The 19,866-nt window shown below is 40.7% G+C and overlaps 1 protein-coding gene across 1 annotated transcript in view; it reads right to left on the minus strand.

Annotated features, from left to right (window-relative positions):
• The window catches only part of LOC137411362 (pigment epithelium-derived factor), a 67,948-nt gene extending 49,353 nt beyond the window's left edge, over positions 1–18,595 (minus strand). The window contains exon 1 of the mRNA XM_078769704.1: positions 18,531–18,595. The gene's annotated coding sequence lies outside the window, so the exon portion shown is untranslated. The remainder of the gene's footprint in view (positions 1–18,530) is intronic.
• Positions 18,596–19,866: the final 1,271 nt, after the last annotated feature.

The following is a 19,866-nucleotide window of genomic DNA, read 5'->3' on the forward strand; positions in this document are numbered from 1 at the left end:
TCAAAATTTGTCAGAGGTCAAGGTCAATGCTATCCAAAATATGTAACACACCCATTAGGCCACAATTAAAAAATGTATCACCCAAATTTGTTATGCATAACATTCATTCATGTAAAACACTTGATAGGTCAAATTTTAGAAACTACCAAATTGCTGTTTCCATGGTAACTATTGTTTATTTGGATTTTGCTCAGTCCTATTCACGATATCTTTCTTGTTTGTTTTCTACCTGCAAAATCGAAGATTCGCAAGTATATTGGTTGGTCTGGTCTGTTATTCGCTGTCTGTCTGTCTGCATGTATGTATGTCAATTTCCTACAGGTCGCATTTTTACTCCGATCCTCAGTAAACTTAAACATCTGTGAAGTGACGGTAGTCACAAGCAAGAAGCCTATTGTTTTAGATCAATCGGTCAAAAGGTCAAAGGTCAGAGACACATAAATCCTCAATTTACATCCAATTCACTTCATATCTATATTATCTACATTATGTATACTGTATATAAAACCAAAAAACAGACCGATGGTGGACCCTCATCGAGGTGAAGCCTGGGTCGGCCCATGTGAGTATGTCAATTAATTGCGTTCTGTTTGAACGTGAGTTTGACCGCGAGTACGTCTATTGCTTGTGTATTAATGGACCATGACTCCGTCTATTAATTACGTCTATTAATTATGGACAAATGCAACATACCTTTAAGACATTTAGACCTTTATACCCCTTAGACCTTTTAGACTCCTACAGACCATTTCCGACCTTCAAAACCCTTTGAATGTTTCATGACCTTTTATACCTTTAGACGTTTTAACCTTTAGACATTTACACACTTTAGACAGCTTAGACCCCTTGACCCTTAGATAGTTTAGACCTTTAGACAATTAGACCCTTTTTCGACAATTTATACCTCTTTAAACTCCCTGAACTCTTTCGACCCCTTGACCCTTTGAACCTGTAACTACTGCTGGAGCATCCCATTTAGACGTTTATATCCCTTAGACCATTTTAGACCTTTTAGACCCTTTGGACCTTTTAAGACCCTTTAGATCCTCCCCACTTTAATGCGTTAGACCCCTTAAGGTGCTTATAGACCTGTTAAGACCCTTTAGACCAGTTTAGACGTTTAAAAAAAAAGTTTTTAACCATTTTAAACCCTCTGGACCTTTTGAGACCCCTTAGGCCCTTTAGACCACTTACACTTATTGAGGCTTTAGACCTTTTAGACATTTTAAAACAGCCTTTAGACCCCTTTGACCCATTCGACCCTCTTTAGACGCTTTAGACCCTAGTTACTACTGGAAAATACCATTTAGTTCTTTAGATACCTTTAGACATCTTTGATGCTTAGACTCCTTAAGACGCTTATAGAACCATATAGACCCTTTCAAAACACTGATAACCTTTCGACCTTTACACCGCTTATACAGTTTAAACCTATAGTGTCAGACCCTTTAGACGCACAACACACAAACATCTATATGAAATTTGGACATATATATGAAACCTTCTTGCAATACACAGAACTGTACTTTTTTCAGCAAGTAATGTGCAATCTCCACAAACCTGGAGGCTGGGTACTCTGGTAATTTGAACAGAATATGCACATTGAGTCACTGAATTGGTTCACCAATCAAAACCTAGAAGCATGTTGTTTATTTGGATTTCGCAAGTATCGTGCTATGCATAAAATCTTTCATGTTACTTGCAAAAATGAAGATTTTTCAAGTATATTGATCAGTTGACTTTATTATTCTGTCTGTCTGTTTATTTGTTTGTCACTCACCTACAGGTCATAATTCTAAACCTAGTTGTAGAGGTAGTCTCAAATGAGAAACATTGATTTTGAGGTCAAAGTCCAAATGTCGTCTTGAGGTCACATTTCTAAAATCATCATTTTTCATCAGATTGACTTGAAAGTTGAACAGGAATTGCACAGCGCGTTAGTGAATTGGGAAAACTATTTTTGAGGTCAAAGGTCAACTCAAGGTGAACATTCTAAAATCATCAATTTTCATCTGAAATCATAATCACTTTGCATCTGATTGACCTGAGCATTAAAATTGTTAATTTTAATTGTAATGAAATGGACAAGTTGATGTATCCATGGCAACATTTTTTTGGGGTGGGGCGGATTTTGCAAGTTTCGTGCTCTGCATGACGTCTTTCTTGTTTGTTTGCCACTTCCGTACAGGTCACAATTCTAAATCGATCGTTATGAAACTTTACCAAGCTGTGAAGGTAGTCTCAACTGAGAAGCCTATTGATTTTGAGGTCATAGGTCATCTTGAGGTCAATTTTTAAAAATCGTCATTTTCTAAATCCGATTGACTTGAAAGTTGAAGAGCATTTTCATATTAAGTCACTGAATTGGGAAAAATAACTATTTTTGAGGTCAAAAGGTCAAATGTCAACTTAAGGTCAAACTTCTAAAATGATCAATTTTCATCTCGTTGACCTGAGCATTGATCAAGATCCTTAGTTTTAATCTTAATGAAATGGACAAGTTGAAGTAGCCATTTGGGGAGGTGGGGGGAGGGTGGGGGGGTGTGGATTGTGGATTTTGCAAGTATCGTGCTCTGCATGACATCTTTTTGGTTTGTTTGTGAGCAGAATATCTCAAAAAGTTATGGATGGTTCGGACAAAACTTGGTGAACAGGTTGGGTGTGTGACAGGGACTAAATGATTAGATTTTGGTGAGGATCCGGATCCGGCACTGGATACTAGAATTTTTAAAGTGATTCTTCACCATTGAGAGGCAGGACCAAAAACTATACAGCAGAGTTGGTGGCAAGTCATTTTTCTCAAGTCAAGTCACAAGTCACTTTCTCTCAAGTCAAGTCATGTCACAAGTCATTTTCTCTCAAGTCAAGTCACAAGTCATTTTCTCTCAGGTCAAGTCCCAAGTCAGATTTTCTCAAGTCAAGTAAATTCACAAGTCATTTTCTCTCAAGTCGTCACGTCATTTTCCCTCAAGTCAAGTCACAAGTCATTTTATCTCGTCAAGTCACAAGTCATTTTCCCTCAACTTGAGTCACAAGTCATTTTCTCTCAAGTCGTCACAAATCATTTTCTCTCAAGTCAAGTCACAAGTCATTTCCCTTCAAGACACAAGTCATTTTCTCTCGTCATGTCATTTTCTCTCAAGTCGTCACAAGTCATTTTTCTCAAGTCGACACAAGTCATTTTCTCTCAAGTCAAGTCATGTCACAAGTCATTTTATCTCAAGTCAAGTCACAAGTCATTTTATCTCAAGTCAAGTCACAAGTCATTTTCCCTCAACTCGAGTCATAAGTCATTTTCTCTCAAGTCAAGTCACAAGTCATTTTCTCTCAAGTCAAGTCACTCGAGGGTCCTTTTGGTCCGCGTGGTCTTTTGAGTCCTCACGTACACTATTCTCAATATATTTATGATTTTGACTTTCGATCGTTGGATCTGCTCCTGATCCGATCCGGAAGTAAACACGACGAGGAACATTCGCTGGTTTAAATTTTAATAATATTTCAATACAATTATTATTTTGAGGTTTCACACGAACGACGCCGCATTTATAAATCCTAAGGTGGGTGGTACGTTTCATAAATATATCTATACAATTCTTTTGGTTTGATTTTATATTTCTATTCTATTTGTTACAAAGTGGTTTATATCCGCCGTTTCTCGCCGGCAGATTCGTCTGTGTGGGTTATCACGTCAGATCGTGAGATCGGCGTCTACATTCGTTTACACCACGACTACGAGTGTTTTAACTTTTAACGTATTTTGTTATATTGGTTCACGAGTTATCAAGTGACCACTATATTCGTCATGTGTGTGCGTCTGTCTGTGTGTGTGTCTGTGTGTCCGCAGCATAACTGCCCGATGATATCATCCGATCTTGATAAAACTTGGGTGGGAGGTTGATATCATGATCTAGTTGTGTCCTGCCGAGAGTGGGCGTATTGCGCCCATTGTGGGCGGGGCCACGTCCGAAAAAGATGTCTTTTTAGGGGGTAATCGATTTCAAGCTACATCTTCTCTGATGGAGTTGGTGGAATCACCAATTTGTTTTTTGTTTTTTTTCATTTCATTTCATTTTTCACCGAATTTTCGGTATTGTGTAGCTAACTAACGTCATAACTGATTATAAATTATTATCTATCTCATTTCAAGGCCAGTAACCTTCATTTTGACATTTCCGGGCCTGGCCTGTCCGCGCCTGTTTCGGTTATAGTCCGTCCTTTGTCATTGAATACCGCTCGCTCGTGAACCATCGTCGTCTCCTGACTTGTTAATACTATAGTATTAATAATTGTGATTGGAATGATGCTGTTTGGAATGAAAATATGGAAAGATTGAGTTTAAAACACAGCAGAATGAACCGGAAGTGGCCGTGGGCCCATACCAGGTGCTTGCGCAAATAAGCTGTAACAGCGCACGTAATACAACAAAAATCCCATTTCAATTGTGCGTTGCTGTTTTCTGGCTTCACAATGGATTTACCAACGTTTGAATAGCTTTCTTTGTTGCTGTTTTATGGAAAATTAGCAGGGACACATGGAACAGAGTTCGACGGAAAACCCCTCCCTTTGTTTGGGGCAGTGTATAGGCAACAAAGCGCTGCCTCGCGTGCTCCCGGAAGTTTTCGTTTATTGCTAACAACCCAGTGTTCATTTTAGTCATCCACACACTTATTGCCAAATTTTAATGTTATGAAATTGTTTTATGTTCCCAGAGATCAGACGAAGGGAAATGAATGATAAATTGCAAAATGAACGTGTCAATGATGGTGCATGAAAGGCACAATCAGGAAACAAACATGTTGTTTTATACATCTCGCAAAGACAAACGTTGCTAATTAGCGTTCTGGGTGAAGAGATAGATTAACATTACATTATTATTATGAAAACGATACCACTGTATTAAGAAACCTGGGCCAATTCCTTCCTCCCACGGTTATCAGTACCGTACACCACTTATCATCGATCCATGAACCATACACCGCTTCAATCCATCAGCTTTGCAGTCACGACATTGGGATTAAAGTGTTATGGTTATATTTACTATATTATTATTGTTAACGTTATCATTATTATTATGAAAACGATACGACTGTATTAAGAAACATGAGCTTAATTGTTTCGTAGCGGCCTGAAGGTGAGGCATGAAGGCCGAACGTAGTGTCGTTGGAAGACCTATAACGGCGATGCTTTTGCTATTTGATGGTCATTTTAACAATCGGTTCGTTTGTGTTTCACACTGAATGAAAAGCGTAAAGGTAGAGCAAGCAGATTGTGACATATGACACTATGACAGGTTCGACCACTTCGACGCCATGTTCGGCCTGAACGGCATAGCCATATAAATAAAAATGGCGGTCGGTGGAGTCAGCCGTCTGTGGTATTGGGAGCACATGAATATTAATGATGTGTGATGAACCGGAAAGGATGAGGCGTGACCGGTAATGATGTGTACGAGCTGGGCGAGGAGTGGCGAAGGAGACGCTATTAAAAGGTTGAGCTGAAGAAGATGCGTGTGGGCTGTCATTGTTATACAACAATGTCATACGCCGTAATGACATCATAGACGTAATGACGTAGCTGGACGGACGAATCGGCAAAAAAACTGCTGCTACTATATAGATGATTTGGATAAGCATGAGTATCAGTAGTTAGCCTCATTTCAGCATAAAATTATTGGTCTTAAGACTTCAACGACCTTTAATGTCGGCAAGTCAAATGTTTACAAGTCAAGTCAATTCTCAAGTCAAATGTTTGCAAGTCAAGTCAATTCTCAAGTCAAATATTTACAATTCAAGTCAAGTCACAAGTCAAATGTTTACAAGTCAAGTCAATTCTCAAGTCAAATGTTTACAAGTCAAGTCAATTCTCAAGTCAAATGTTTACAAGTCAATTCTCAAGTCAAATGTTTACAAGTCAAGTCACAAGTCAAATGTTTACAAGTCAATTCTCAAGTCAAATGTTTACAATTCAAGTCAATTCTCAAGTCAAATGTTTACAAGTCAAGTCAAGCCACAAGTCAAATGTTTACAAGTCAAGTCAATTCTCAAGTCAAATGTTTACAAGTCAAGTCACAAGTCAAATGTTTACAAGCCAAGTGAATTCTCAAGTCAAATATTTACAATTCAAGTCAAGTCACAAGTCAAATGTTTACAAGTCAAGTCACAAGTCAAATGTTTACAATTCAATTCTCAAGTCAAATGTTTACAAGTCAAGTCAATTCTCAAGTCAAATGTTTACAAGTCAAGTCAATTCTCAAGTCAAATGTTTACAAGTCAAGTCACAAGTCAAATGTTTACAATTCAATTCTCAAGTCAAATGTTTACAATTCAATTCAAGTCACAAGTCAAATGTTTACAAGTCAAGTCAATTCTCAAGTCAAATGTTTACAAGTCAATTCTCAAGTCAAATGTTTACAAGTCAAGTCACAAGTCAAATGGTTACAAGTCAATTCTCAAGTCAAATGTTTACAATTCAAGTCAATTCTCAAGTCAAATGTTTACAAGTCAATTCTCAAGTCAAATGTTTACAAGTCAAGTCACAAGTCAAATGTTTACAAGTCAATTCTCAAGTCAAATGTTTACAATTCAAGTCAATTCTCAAGTCAAATGTTTACAAGTCAAGTCAAGCCACAAGTCAAATGTTTACAAGTCAAGTCAATTCTCAAGTCAAATGTTTACAAGTCAAGTCACAAGTCAAATGTTTACAAGCCAAGTGAATTCTCAAGTCAAATGTTTACAAGTCAAGTCACAAGTCAAATGTTTGCAAGTCAATTCTCAAGTCAAATGTTTACAATTCAAGTCAAGTCACATGTTAAATGTTTACAATTCAAGTCAAGTCACATGTCAAATGTTTACAAGCCAAGTGAATTCTCAAGTCAAATGTTTACAAGTCAAGTCAATTCTCAAGTCAAATGTTTACAAGTCAAGTCAATTCTCAAGTCAAATGTTTACAAGTCAAGTCACAAGTCAAATGTTTACAAGTCAAGTCACAAGTCAAATGTTTACAAGTCAAGTCACAAGTCAAATGTTTACAAGTCAAGTCACATGTCAAATGTTTACAAGTCAAGTCAATTCTCAAGTCAAATGTTTACAAGTCAAGTCACAAGTCAAATGTTTACAAGTCAAGTCACATGTCAAATGTTTACAAGTCAAGTCAAGTCACAAGTCAAATGTTTACAAACCAAGTGAATTCTCAAGTCAAATGTTTGCAAGTCAAGTCAAGTCACATGTCAAATGTTTACAAGCCAAGTGAATTCTCAAGTCAAATGTTTACAAGTCAAGTCAAGTCACATGTCAAATGTTTACAAGCCAAGTCAATTCTCAAGTCAAATGTTTACAAGTCAAGTCACAAGTCAAATGTTTACAAGTAAAGTCACAAGTCAAATGTTTACAAGTCAATTCTCAAGTCAAATGTTTACAAGTCAAGGCAATTCTCAAGTCAAATGTTTACAAGTCAAGTCAATTCTCAAGTCAAATGTTTACAAGTCAAGTCAATTCTCAAGTCAAATGTTTACAAATCAAGTCAATTCTCAAGTCAAATGTTTACAAGTCAAGTCAATTCTCAAGTCAAATGTTTACAAGTCAAGTCAATTCTCAAGTCAAATGTTTCCAAGTCAAGTCAATTCTCAAGTCAAATGTTTACAAGTCAAGTCAATTCTCAAGTCAAATGTTTACAAGTCAAGTCACAAGTCAAATGTTTACAAGCCAAGTGAATTCTCAAGTCAAATGTTTACAAGTCAAGTCAATTCTCAAGTCAAATGTTTACAAGTCAAGTCACAAGTCAAATGTTTACAAGCCAAGTGAATTCTCAGGTCAAATGTTTACAAGTCAAGTCAATTCTCAAGTCAAATGTTTACAAGTCAAGTCACAAGTCAAATGTTAAGTCAAATGTTGTTAAGTCAAATGTTAGGTCAAATTTTGTCAAGTCAAATGTTGTCAAGTCAAGTCACAAGTGTGAAAATCACAAGTCAAAAAAGAAAATGCGACTCGAGTCACACTGGAGTCCTAATTCACTGACTCGAGTCAACAACTCTTCTATATAGCATGATATTTCAAAACATTATGGACAGAATATGACAAAATTTGGTGTATGAGTTCGGTAGATATCAAGCACAAGGTGATTCGATTTTGGTTAAGTTCAGGATGCAGATCTGGCTTATCAGTGGGACACAAAGCCTAAACTCTTCAGCCTGGGGGAGGTATGCGCCCTACCGAGTGCCGTTCTAGTTTTTATTGGCATCAGTATCTCTATCTGGTTTCTTAAGTAATGAGGCTTTCCCACAATAATTCCGAGATTCCAGGAATAACGTCACTGTTTAATTTATGGTTTTATTTATGGTATTTTTTTCCTGTTTTTCTTGAATTTTTTTCTGATTTCATTTCTTTTTTTGCATGTTTCTGATTTTTAAATATTTTTTCTGGGTTTCTTATGGATTTTACTCTGAATTTATTTTTTTACCTCGGCCACCTAAGGCGGACGGAGGTTATGTTTCTAAATTGCTTTTGTTTTTACTTTTCTCTGAATATTTTTCGAGAATTATTTCTGGGAATTTTTTGATCTGCATATTTTCTAGGTTTGCTTGATTTTGTTCTTCATTTTGTTTCGTCAAGATTTCCCCTGAGAGTTTCCCCTGATTATTTGTCTAGTTTTACCTGTATTTTCTCTTGCCTTTTCCCCCTGCGTTTTGTCTGTTTCTCATCTTTGTTTTCTGTTCCTTTCTAAAAAAAAAAATCCTGTACATTGTAAAAAAAAAATCCTTTATTTTTCCTGAGCTATTTCCTGAAACAAACTGTATATATATATATATATATATATATATATATACAGACTTGGCATTTAATATGGAATTTTTTTTTTTTCTTGACTTGGGTTTACTTGCTTAACCCAGTATATCAATCTTGGTGAGTTTCTTTTACACTTTGGTGATTTATTTGTTAAAAGAACCATGTCATTGATTGTCTGTCGCAGCAAGAAGTCAACAATAGGATTATATCACAGGTGGCGTGGCAAAATATACGGACAGGTGCATTTGATGATTGGCTTCACAGTCGGGTATACAAGGGTTGTTGCGTTCTGTATTAGTGGAAAACAACTGCTGCACGTCTCCAAAAGTAATTGCCGCTTCCTCTGGAGATGGTCCGTTAACTCGACAATGCTGTTTGTCATGGAGTGGTGGCTTTACGAAATTACGGCATGAAACAGCGTGCTATTGCTCGGCAGTATGGCATCACTCAAGGTCAGGTGTCAAAGATCCTGAAACTAAATGCTCAGAGAGGTGTCCCTACTAAAATACCGAGGCCAGGACGTCCCCGCAGAACCACAAGGAGGGATGATCGCCAGCTGCACCGGTTAGTCCGCAATGGCCGTACCAAGTCAGCTAATCGGCTTAGGGCTGAGTGGCAGCAACTGACAAATGTGCCTGTATCCAGAAGGCTAGTCAACCAACGACTGGTTCAAGCAGGCTATCGTGCCAGGCGTCCCCTGAGAAAGCCACGCCTGACCAGACAACACCGCCAGCGCCGATTGCATTGGGCCAGAGAGCACCGTCAATGGCAGCCAGGACACTGGAATCATGTGATCTTCAGTGACGAGTCTATATTTCTGGTCTATCGTCAAGATGGCCACGTCTGAGTGCACAGACAAGTGCATGAAGCCGACAACAAAGATTGTATAGTGCCAAGAGTCCAAGCTGGAGGTGGTGGGGTGACCGTTTGGGCTGCTTTTCATGCAGGGGGCAAAACTGACCTGGTTTTTCTGAATGGAAACCTGAACCAGTTCAAGTACAGGGCCATTCTGGAAGAAACATTGCTTCCATTTGCTCGTGCAGCCTTTCGAGGAAACATTGTCTTCCAAGATGATAATGCACAGCCTCATCGTGCTCGCATGATCCAACACTTTCTTGCTGACCGTGGTGTAGAGCATATGGAGTGGCCTGCCATGTCCCCGGATATGAATCCGATAGAGAACTTGTGGGCAGAATTAACTCGTCAAATCGACCACTTGAACCAGCAGCCGACCTCTGTGCGTGAATTGCAGCAGGCTATTGTCACTGCATGGCAAGCGAATCCTGTCCAAACCTTGGCAAATCTCGTGAACAGCATGCCTCAACGTGTACGTGCTCTCCTGAATGCTCGTGGGGGTTACACGAAGTACTGAACTGTAATTTCACTGTCTGTAATCACAGTCGTAATTTAACTTTTGTTTTTGTTAAAAAAAAAATTGGCTAATGTGCTAAATAAAGAGATACTTCTGGAAAACGTACAGAAGTTTAACACAGTACTATCCATGAATTGAGTTCGATATCAGTTTACATCACTTTCAAGGATCAATTTATTTGTTTCGAAATGTCAAATGTGGTATTTGTTTCTTTTAAAGGTCACATTAACAAAATCTAGAATAATTTCAACATAATTCCAATGAACTTTTGGTTCTAAGACAACTTGAAAAGTAAGTTCACCCCCACAAAAAAAATATTCCATATTAAATGCCAAGTCTGTATATATATACAGTCACGTGAAAAAGTAAGTACACCCCATGTAAAGTTTTGACTTTTTCAACATATTTCAACACACAGCTATTTGATCTTCATGTCAACAATATTGACAGATAAAGGTGATATAATATAACAAATATCATGAAACATTTACATTTTGTAGTCCATTGTATAATTGAAATAAACATAAATGCAAATTTTGCATGTGGAAAAAATAAGTACACCTCTACATTTATCACTACTTCAAATACCTAAAATTAGAATTAGGTGCACCAGCTTAGGTGCAAATGATGAGAACATCATTAGAGAGGATCTTGGAGGAACCTGTCTCATTTAAACCTCAGACATTTAGTTTGGTTTGCTCTTTCTGGTTGAAGTGTGCGGCGTCACCATGCCTAGATCAAAAGAGCTCTCTGAGGCCTTCAGAAAGAAGGTTATAGATGCCTACGAGTCTGGGAAGGGATTTAAAAAGATCTCCAAAAAAATTGAAATCAATCATTCGACTGTCCGGAAGATCATCTACAAGTGGAGAAGATTCCAAACAACTGCCAACTTGTTCAGGCCAGGCCGCCCCAGCAAGTTCAGCCTGAGAGCAGACCGCAAGATGCTGAAAGAAGTCTCTAAGAACCCCAGAATGTCATCACGGGACCTACATGTAGCTCTTGCCACTGTTGATGTCAAAGTGCACGAGTCTACCATTAGAAAGAGGCTGCACAAATTTGATCTACATGGGAGGTGTGCCAGGAGGAAACCTTTGCTGTCCAGAAAGAACATCAGGGCAAGACTAAAGTTTGCCAATGAACACCTGGGCAAAGACCAGCACTTCTGGAACAATGTGCTCTGGACAGATGAGTCAAAGGTAGAGCTATTTAGCCACAGTACCAGAAGACATGTTTGGCGAAAACCCAAGACAGCATTTGACCACAAGAACCTGATACCAACTGTAAAGCATGGTGGTGGAAATACTATGGTTTGGGGCAGCTTTGCTGCATCGGTGCCTGGGCAGCTCACCATCATAGAATCCAATATGAATTCTTCATTGTACCAGAGGGTGCTTGATGATAATGTGAGGCCATCTGTCGGAAAGTTGAAGCTCAACCTAAGGTGGACCTTGCAACATGACAATGACCCTAAACATACCAGTAAATCCACCAAGGAATGGCTGAAAAGAAAGAAATGGAGGGTTCTGGAATGGCCAAGTCAAAGCCCGGATCTAAATCCCATCGAGATGTTGTGGGGGGATTTGAAACGAGCTGTGTATGCAAGAAACCCCTCAAACATCGCACAGCTGAAAGAATTCTACATGGAGGAGTGGGAAAAATTTCTCCCAGTCGATGTCAGAGACTGGTAGACAGTTATAAGAAACGCCTACTTGAGGTTGTTTCTGTCAAAGGTGGCAAGACCACCTATTAGAGCCAAGGGTGTACTTACTTTTTCCACAGAAGGAAATGGCATCTGTTAATTTTTTGTTGAATAAATTATTGCAAAGTCAATTGTTCATTGTTTTTTGTTCAATTATATCACCTTTGTCTATATATATATATATATATATATATATTTTTTTTTTTTTTTTTTTTTTTTTTTTTAATATCACCTTTGTCTATAGATACTGTTTAAATGAAGATCAAATAGCTGTATGTTGCAATTTGTTGAAAAAGTCAAAACTTTACATGGGGTGTACTTACTTTTTCACATGACTGTATATATCGTTACGGATTCGTCACTTCCATTGTGGTGATTTGCATCCACTGTAAATATTTCTGATTCCATGTACTGTTATTGTTTTCAACAGGTTTATTGTTCATGAACTGTTTTCAAAAGGTAAAAAAAAGTTAATGTTAAAAGAAACAGGAAACCGGATCGGGAACCGGAAAACGAAGAGGAGGAGAGAGAAAAAGTGCAGAGCGAGTGAAGTCGGACAAGAAGCGAGTCGTGTCAAGGTCCGTGGAGAACGTTGTTGAAGGAAAGTCGCTCGTGAACTTTCGGGGTTCCTGGGAAAGGAATTCCTGCGACAGAGTTGTTGTCGCTGTGACTGATCCACCTGCATGTCAGGTTTGGCGTTGGATTCCGAGGAATCATCGTCATGTAATTTCGCCCCGAGTACGGGCCGTCGGCCATTTTGACTCGCACGCTTCATGCGTCGAGCAAACTTTCCCTGCTTCGCATCAGCCGTTTTCACCATTCCGACGTATATCTGGGATGTGTGTGTGTAATGCGGATTTTGAAGGCAAACCTGAGCTTCGCCTATTTGGGGCTGTAAAACAATCATACCAGAGGGTGTGATTTCCCAGTCGCCTTGAGTGCGCCTTTTTGCAGCTTCTGGCCGCGTGACCCTTTTCGCCACTTTGGCCGCGTGCGCCTTTGTGCAGTTTTGGCGGCGTGACTGGGCCTGTCACCTGAACGGGATTCGGGTTTCGATTCAACATCGTTCTGACGATCGCTGGAGGGATCAACTCTGAGCTCGAAGACGGGAATATAGAGACAATGGGGAATGTTCTTTGCACTCACTTGGAGCACAATGAGTTACTTTATACTAGCTGATGGTACCATCATAAGATATACATTGATTGTACTTTTGATTGCTATTATTGTTGTGCTGTTATTCTTGTGTGAGTTTTATTACAATATTTGTTTGTTGGTAACAATTGGTGTGGTTTCACCATTGATTTTTGACACAGAATAACACATTTTTCTGCCGTGACTCCTCTCGGGGCTCGGCGGTACACCGTGACCAGGGGGTCGGGGAAGAGCACGTAACAGAAATTGGGGGCTCGTCCAATTGACTCGGGGGCTCGAAATTGGGTCTTCGTCCGGGATTAAATTCCCTAATAACACTCATCCGGGATCAAATTCCCTGATAACATTCGTCCGGGATAGAATTCCCTAGCATTCCCAAAGTTCCCAAATTTGGAATTTTTCTAACATTCCCAAATTTTTCAAAAATTTGGAAATTTTTGTGTGAAGGTTAACAGGTGTTAACTGATAGTCACCATGGTGTTTGACGCAGAAAAGTTTGCGGCGTCCCTTAATGAGGCACAGTTCCAAGCGTTAAAAAAATCGGAACTCTTGATATTGGCCAGACATTTTAACTTGGAGGTCCGAGTTAATATGAAGAAAGCAGAGATGCAGACATTGGTGGTAGAATCTCTGGTGGGACAGGGAACATGGACAGAGGTAGCCTTGGATTGGTTACCCGAGGAAAAAGAAAATGTGGAGCTCTGGAAAACGGAGATGCAACTGCAGAGCCAGGAAAGGTGAAAAGCAGAGGAAAGGAGAGCTGCAAGAGAACTCGAGGAGAGAAGAGCAGAGGAAAGGAGAGCTGAAGAAGAAAGAAGAGCAGAGGAAAGGAGAGTTGAAAGGGAACTCGTGGAAAAAAGAGTAGAACAGGAACGAGAACTCGAGGGGAAACAAGCAGAGGAAAGAAGAGCCGAAAGGGAGTTAAAGGAACGTGACATGGAGTGTCAGAGGGAAATTAAACTCAAGGAACTGGAATTACTTGGAGAACGGAGTGAAGTAGTATCCACGCCGGCTAGTTTGACAACTAGTCAGAACTCTTGGGATGTTGGTAGGCATGTGAGGCTGGTTCCACCCTTCAATGAAAAGGAGGTAGCCAAGTTCTTTTTACATTTTGAGAAGGTGGCTTAAATGCTAAAATGGTCTGTGGGGTCCTGGACTATGTTAGTGTAAAGTGTTCTGGTGGGTAAAGCTCAAGATATATTTTCGGCTTTACCGATTGACAAATGTACAGATTATGAGGAAGTGAAGAAAGCCATTCTCAAAGCCTATGAATTGGTCCCTGAAGCTTACCGGCAAAAATTCTGGAATGCCAGGAAGAAGGAGAGTGAGACCCATGTGGAGTTTGCCAGAATGAAGGAAACCATGTTTGATCAGTGGTGAGATTCGAAGGGGGTTGGGAAAGACTTCAACCTGTTGCGACAATTGATCTTGGTGGAGGAATTCAAACAGTGTGTCCACGAGGACATTAAAGTACATCTGGAGGAAAAGAAGGTACCAGAGTTGTATGAGGCAGCAACCGTGGCAGATGACGATGCCTTGACACACAGGATGGGGTTCCACAAACCTAACTTCCCGCCTAGAGTTCGCCAGGGGAGTTATGGTACATCCGGTGCGGAGAACGAATATTCATGGGGGCGACCTAGAGATGACTATGAGGACAAATATGATACCGCGACTCTTAGGGATCAGAAGTCTGCAGTTCCAGGACAGACTTATCTTCCGGGGGGCTCGAGGCAGACCACGAGTTTTTCCTCCGGGCCTACTTGTGCTTTTTGCAAGAAACCTGGACATTTGATGTCCCAATGTTATGCCCTGGAAAGGAAAAATCAGGAGTGGAGTCAGACTAGTACAACTCCTAATGCATTGGCAAATGTGAGAAATCGTCCTTGGAGGACAGTGCTTTGTGAAGGTTCCCATGCCAAAGTTACGGCATCACGAAACGACCTTGTTCAACAGGGTTACAAAGCTTTTATTTCAGAGGGGTTGGTGTCACTGGATGGAGACTTGACTCACCAGAGACCTGTTAGGGTATTGAGGGACACAGGAGCACATCAATCTTTGATGCTTTAAGGCATTTTGCCATTGTCAGAAAAGACGGCAACTGGTGTTAGTGTTCGTTTACAGGGGGTTGGTGGCTATGTTAAAGCTCCACTTCATGTCATACATTTAGAGTCTGATTTGGTGTCAGGACCGGTCACCGTAGGTTTACAAACCACTCTTCCTATAGAGGGAGTATCTTTTGTCATCGGGAATGATTTGGCCGCTGGTCAAGTTTCTGGTAACCCGATGTTTGTTGAAAAGCCTAGTATGTCAAATAACACTGCACAGTTAGAGCAGAAGATTCCGGGTATCTTTCCATCCTGTACCGCGACTCGTTCTATGGGTAGGAAGTGCTCTGAAGAGAAGGAGAAGGTACTGACGTCACGCTTGGCACAGACACGTCTTGTCAAGTACCCTGAAACTAAATGCCAGCACCCACGAGTCATGATTGGAGGCAATATTGGCAAGCTCTTTGTAGATGGACTGAACTTCAACACAAGGGAAGATGTTCTGGACTCTGTCTTCGGCAAATATGGACCGCTCTTGGATGTGCTGCTGATAAAAGACAGGGAGACGCAAAAGTCAAGAGGGTTTGGCTTTGTCACGTTTGAAAACACAAAGGACGCCAAAGATGCAGAAAAGAATTTGAATGGCAAGGATTTGGATGGTCGGACCATAACAGTAGAGAAGGCAGGCCATGGGTGTCGAGGGGGGCACAGAAGAGGAAAACGTGGAGGTAGTTTCAGGGGTGGCTATGGCTCCTGGGGTGGGGGTAGTAGTTTTGGTGGTGGCCACAGTCGAGGTGACTATGGAGGCTCCCAGAGTTACGGCAGCTTCCGAAGGGATGATTATCAGGGTAGTGGCCGAGAAGGACACCGCTATTCACGTGACTTCAGCGACAAGCGCTCCAACCGTGATTATTATGAAAGTTAGGAAGAGTTTGAAGCACTGAATGCTGCGGAGCAGCCGAGCCAAGATTCCTGCATGGATTAACCGTGAACTCCACGTTCCTAAAGGCGTCCATGTAGTGAATACTTCCAGGCCTCACCACCCAACCACCATGAAACCTGGCTCTCAGCCCGGCCTCCTTCAAAAAGTGCTATAGATTTGCTTTGTTTTGGATTTTTGATCACAACCCCTTAACCTTCATTCAAAAAATGTTTTTGGCCTGCAAAGAAAGTTCTCACTATGTTCAAACTTTCTTTCTTGAGGGGGGGAAGTGTTATGGATTCATCATTTCCGTTGTGGTGATTTGCATCCACTGTAAATAATTCTGATTCCATGTACTATTATTGTTTTCAACAGGTTTATTGTTCATGAACTGTTTTCAAAAGGTAAAAAAAAGTTAATGTTAAAAGAAACAGGAAACCGGATCGGGAACCGGAAGACGAAAAGGAGGAGGGAGAAAAAGGGTGGAGCGAGTGAAGTCGGACAAGAAGCAAGTCGTTTCAAGGTCCGGGGCGAACGTTGTGGAACGAGTCGCTAGTGAACTTTCGGGGTTCCTGGGAAAGGAATTCCTGCGACAGAGTTGTTGTCGCTGTGACTGATCCAACTGTGTGTCAGGTTTGGCGTTGGATTCCGAGGAATCATCGTCGTGTCATTTCGCCCCGAGTACGGGCCGTCGGCCATTTTGACTCGCACGCTTCGTTCGTCGAGCAAACTTTCCTTGCTTCACGTCAGCCGTTTTCACCATTCTGACATCTATCTGGGATGTGTGTGTGTAATGCGGATTTTGAAGGCAAACCTGAGGTTCGCCGATTTGGAGCTGTAAAACAATCATACCAGAGGGTGTGATTTCCCAGTCGCCTTGAGTGCGCCTTTTCACAGCTTCTGGCCGCGTGACCCTTTTCGCCGATTTGGCCGCGTGCGCCTTTGTGCAGTTTTGGCGGCGTGACTGGGCCTGTCACCTGAACGGGATTCGGGTTTCGATTCAACATCCTTCTGACGATCGCTGGAGGGGATCAACTCTGAGCTCGAAGATGGGAATATAGAGACATTGGGGAATGTTCTTTGTCACTCACTTGGAGCACAGTGAGTTACTTTACACTAGCTGATGGTACCATCATAAGATATACATTGATTGTACTTTTGATTGCTATTATTGTTGTAGTTATTCTTGTGTGATTTTTAATACAATATCTGTTTGTTGGTAACAATTGGTGTGGTTTCACCATTGATTTTTGACACGGAATAACACATTTTTCTGCCGTGACTCCTCTCGGGGCTCGGAGGTATACCGTGACCAGGGGGTCGGGGAAGGGCACGTAACAATATATATATATATATATATATATGTATATATATATATATATATATATATATATATATATATATATATTGCATATGTATGTATACTTACACATACCGCCCCTACCCCTCTCCTGCCCACGCACCGCAAGCATGGATGGACGACTTGGAATTTTCGCCTGTATATGTGGAATGGTGCAAGTGGTATCATCACCGACCTCTGCTGGATGGAGGGGGTATTGACAGCATTTTTCGCTCCGAGAGGGAGCAGGTATTACGGGTGATGAGAATGCTGAAGATGGTGTTTGCAAGTATTAAGTTAGCAATTGCAAAGGTAACTGTTTGAACTGCAAATAATATTCTAAAGAGAATCAGATGTTTATTGTGTGTTCCTGTCTGTAAATCATTTCGAGACATTCTTTTCTGCTCTTGTCGACACATAGGTCGAGATTAAGGGAAATTGGTGTTGATGCTTTAGTATTGGGATTTTTTTTTTGAGTCAGGGATTTCTTTTGTTTATGTCTGTGTGCCTTTATTCTTTCATGCCTGTGACAAGTGATTCTGCATGTATAAGAGCAAAAAAGGATGGCATTTGATGAAGTTCTTCACAAAAAAAACAAAACGTCAACAGTGTTTTTCAAACCATGAGAACACTTGGCTTCTGAATCCTGCTGAATTCCCTTATTCGACCTAGAACTAACTGTAGGCCTGATATTCACCTTGTACAAGAGCTGTGGACTTCCATTGCTGAAAGTTGGGGGCTTACGCATTATTAAGCAAGGCAATGACACTTTCAAACCACCAAGCGGAATGCACTTTTTGGGGGAGGAAGAGGTAGTTATGAACCAGCACAGGCATGGGATTTGCACGTGAGCCTACTCTATCCCTCGGGAGAATAAATGATCAAGTGGATAAAATAAGTGTGTTGCTCAGCAAGGAGGATCGTTTAACCAAACCTGTTTGTCAACCCTTTCCTATTTTTATTTGCCGCTTTATGCCTTTTCCACTCCTGCCTTCTGCACAGTCATTGTTTCTCCCTTTGCATTATCTATCTATAATTCCAGTAATCTCTGTCTGTACGTTTGTACGTTTGTACGTTTGTACGTTTGTACGTTTGTCTGTGACCGCTGTTTCTCGACAACTACCGGTCCGATATACTTTAAACTTGCCAGGTATATTGCTGGGGACCCGAGGATGTGCCTTTTCAAGGTTTGTAATTAATCGGACAAGTACTTACCGAGCTATGGCGATTTAGCCGTTCGCCGTTCGCTTTGGCGTTGCGTCTGGACCAAACCATTGCATGTAAATAGAGGGGGGGGTTCTGTGGTCGTTGCGAATGGACCAAACCATTCATGTAAATAGAGGGAGGGGGGTTCTGTGGTCGTTACTGCCACGTGGTTTCAAAGTTTTTTTTTGTTGTTGTTGTTTGCACGCATGTTTTTTTGCACCCACGTACGGGCACGCCCTAGGATGTTTACACACACACACCCCTACACAAATTTTTTTTTTTTTTTTTTTTTTGGCAAGGAACGGGCACCCACGTACGGGCACGTCCTAGCTTATATATAGTACGGGCATGCCCTAGTGTAACATAAATATGATAGTAACACATGCGATCCATCCTACAAGCATTGTGAGTTTCCATAGCAACTCGTTACATGTGGCTAATTACAACTGATGTAAGACATCATCATGTTGTGGTTTATCCCAAAAATGACTTATTTAAACAACTTTTCGATATTTTTATTTTACCATAGTAATCTGTAGTGTTATGTGGATGGTGTCGTTTTTCATTTTGACCTCGTCTTTCTAACAAACGTTTTCTAACTCTTCTAAGCTGCTTGACTATGACAGGCCAGCCACCGTTTTTTAAAACGAACAGACAACAGAAAGTAAATGAGTAATGATGTCGTCTAAACAGAGCTTGATGGAAACGTAGATAAATCTAAAGCGGGTGATAACATACATGATGGCGGGAAATGGGAGGACGACATCACTGCATTCGATTTATGCACATCGAGGATCGCCGCTTCAAAGAGAGCTTTGCCATTCTCCTTTGAGCTACAATTTTTTTTTTTGGGTGTCCAACAGCAGGCCATGATTCAAGAAGGCAGTGTCTGGAAACCGAGGGATTCCGTGTCTAGACGAGCAAAATCTGTCCCTTCGCGTGCTGAACCATTTAAACCGAAAATGGATTTCTATTGAAGAAGCTTTGCCTGGTGGAGAAATGTTGACTGGAGAACACAGCAGACGAGCATACTTGCACTGAAATTGACCTTGGGTTAATGTGGTCTTGACCTTGACCATGAAAACTAACACTGGGGCATGTAGAGGAAGGAACATTAGATAATGATATCGAGAAAGTGTGTTTTGGACAAACTGAAAGATATTGAATGCAGCATATAATTACCTATAGAATATATGTGCTGCGTTAAAGACCTGGAGGGAGGAGTGGGATTGAAAAGAGTGATGGAGTTCGTTCCAGAGGTGGGAGTAAAGAGGAATGAAGGAGTGAAGGTGAGCAGAGAGTCTTGATTTTGGCAATTTCACCAGAAGAGGGATGCAGGCAGATC

Source organism: Myxine glutinosa, chromosome 1 (genome assembly GCF_964187855.1).
Source record: "Myxine glutinosa chromosome 1, kmMyxGlut1.1, whole genome shotgun sequence".
Taxonomy (NCBI): domain Eukaryota; kingdom Metazoa; phylum Chordata; class Myxini; order Myxiniformes; family Myxinidae; genus Myxine; species Myxine glutinosa.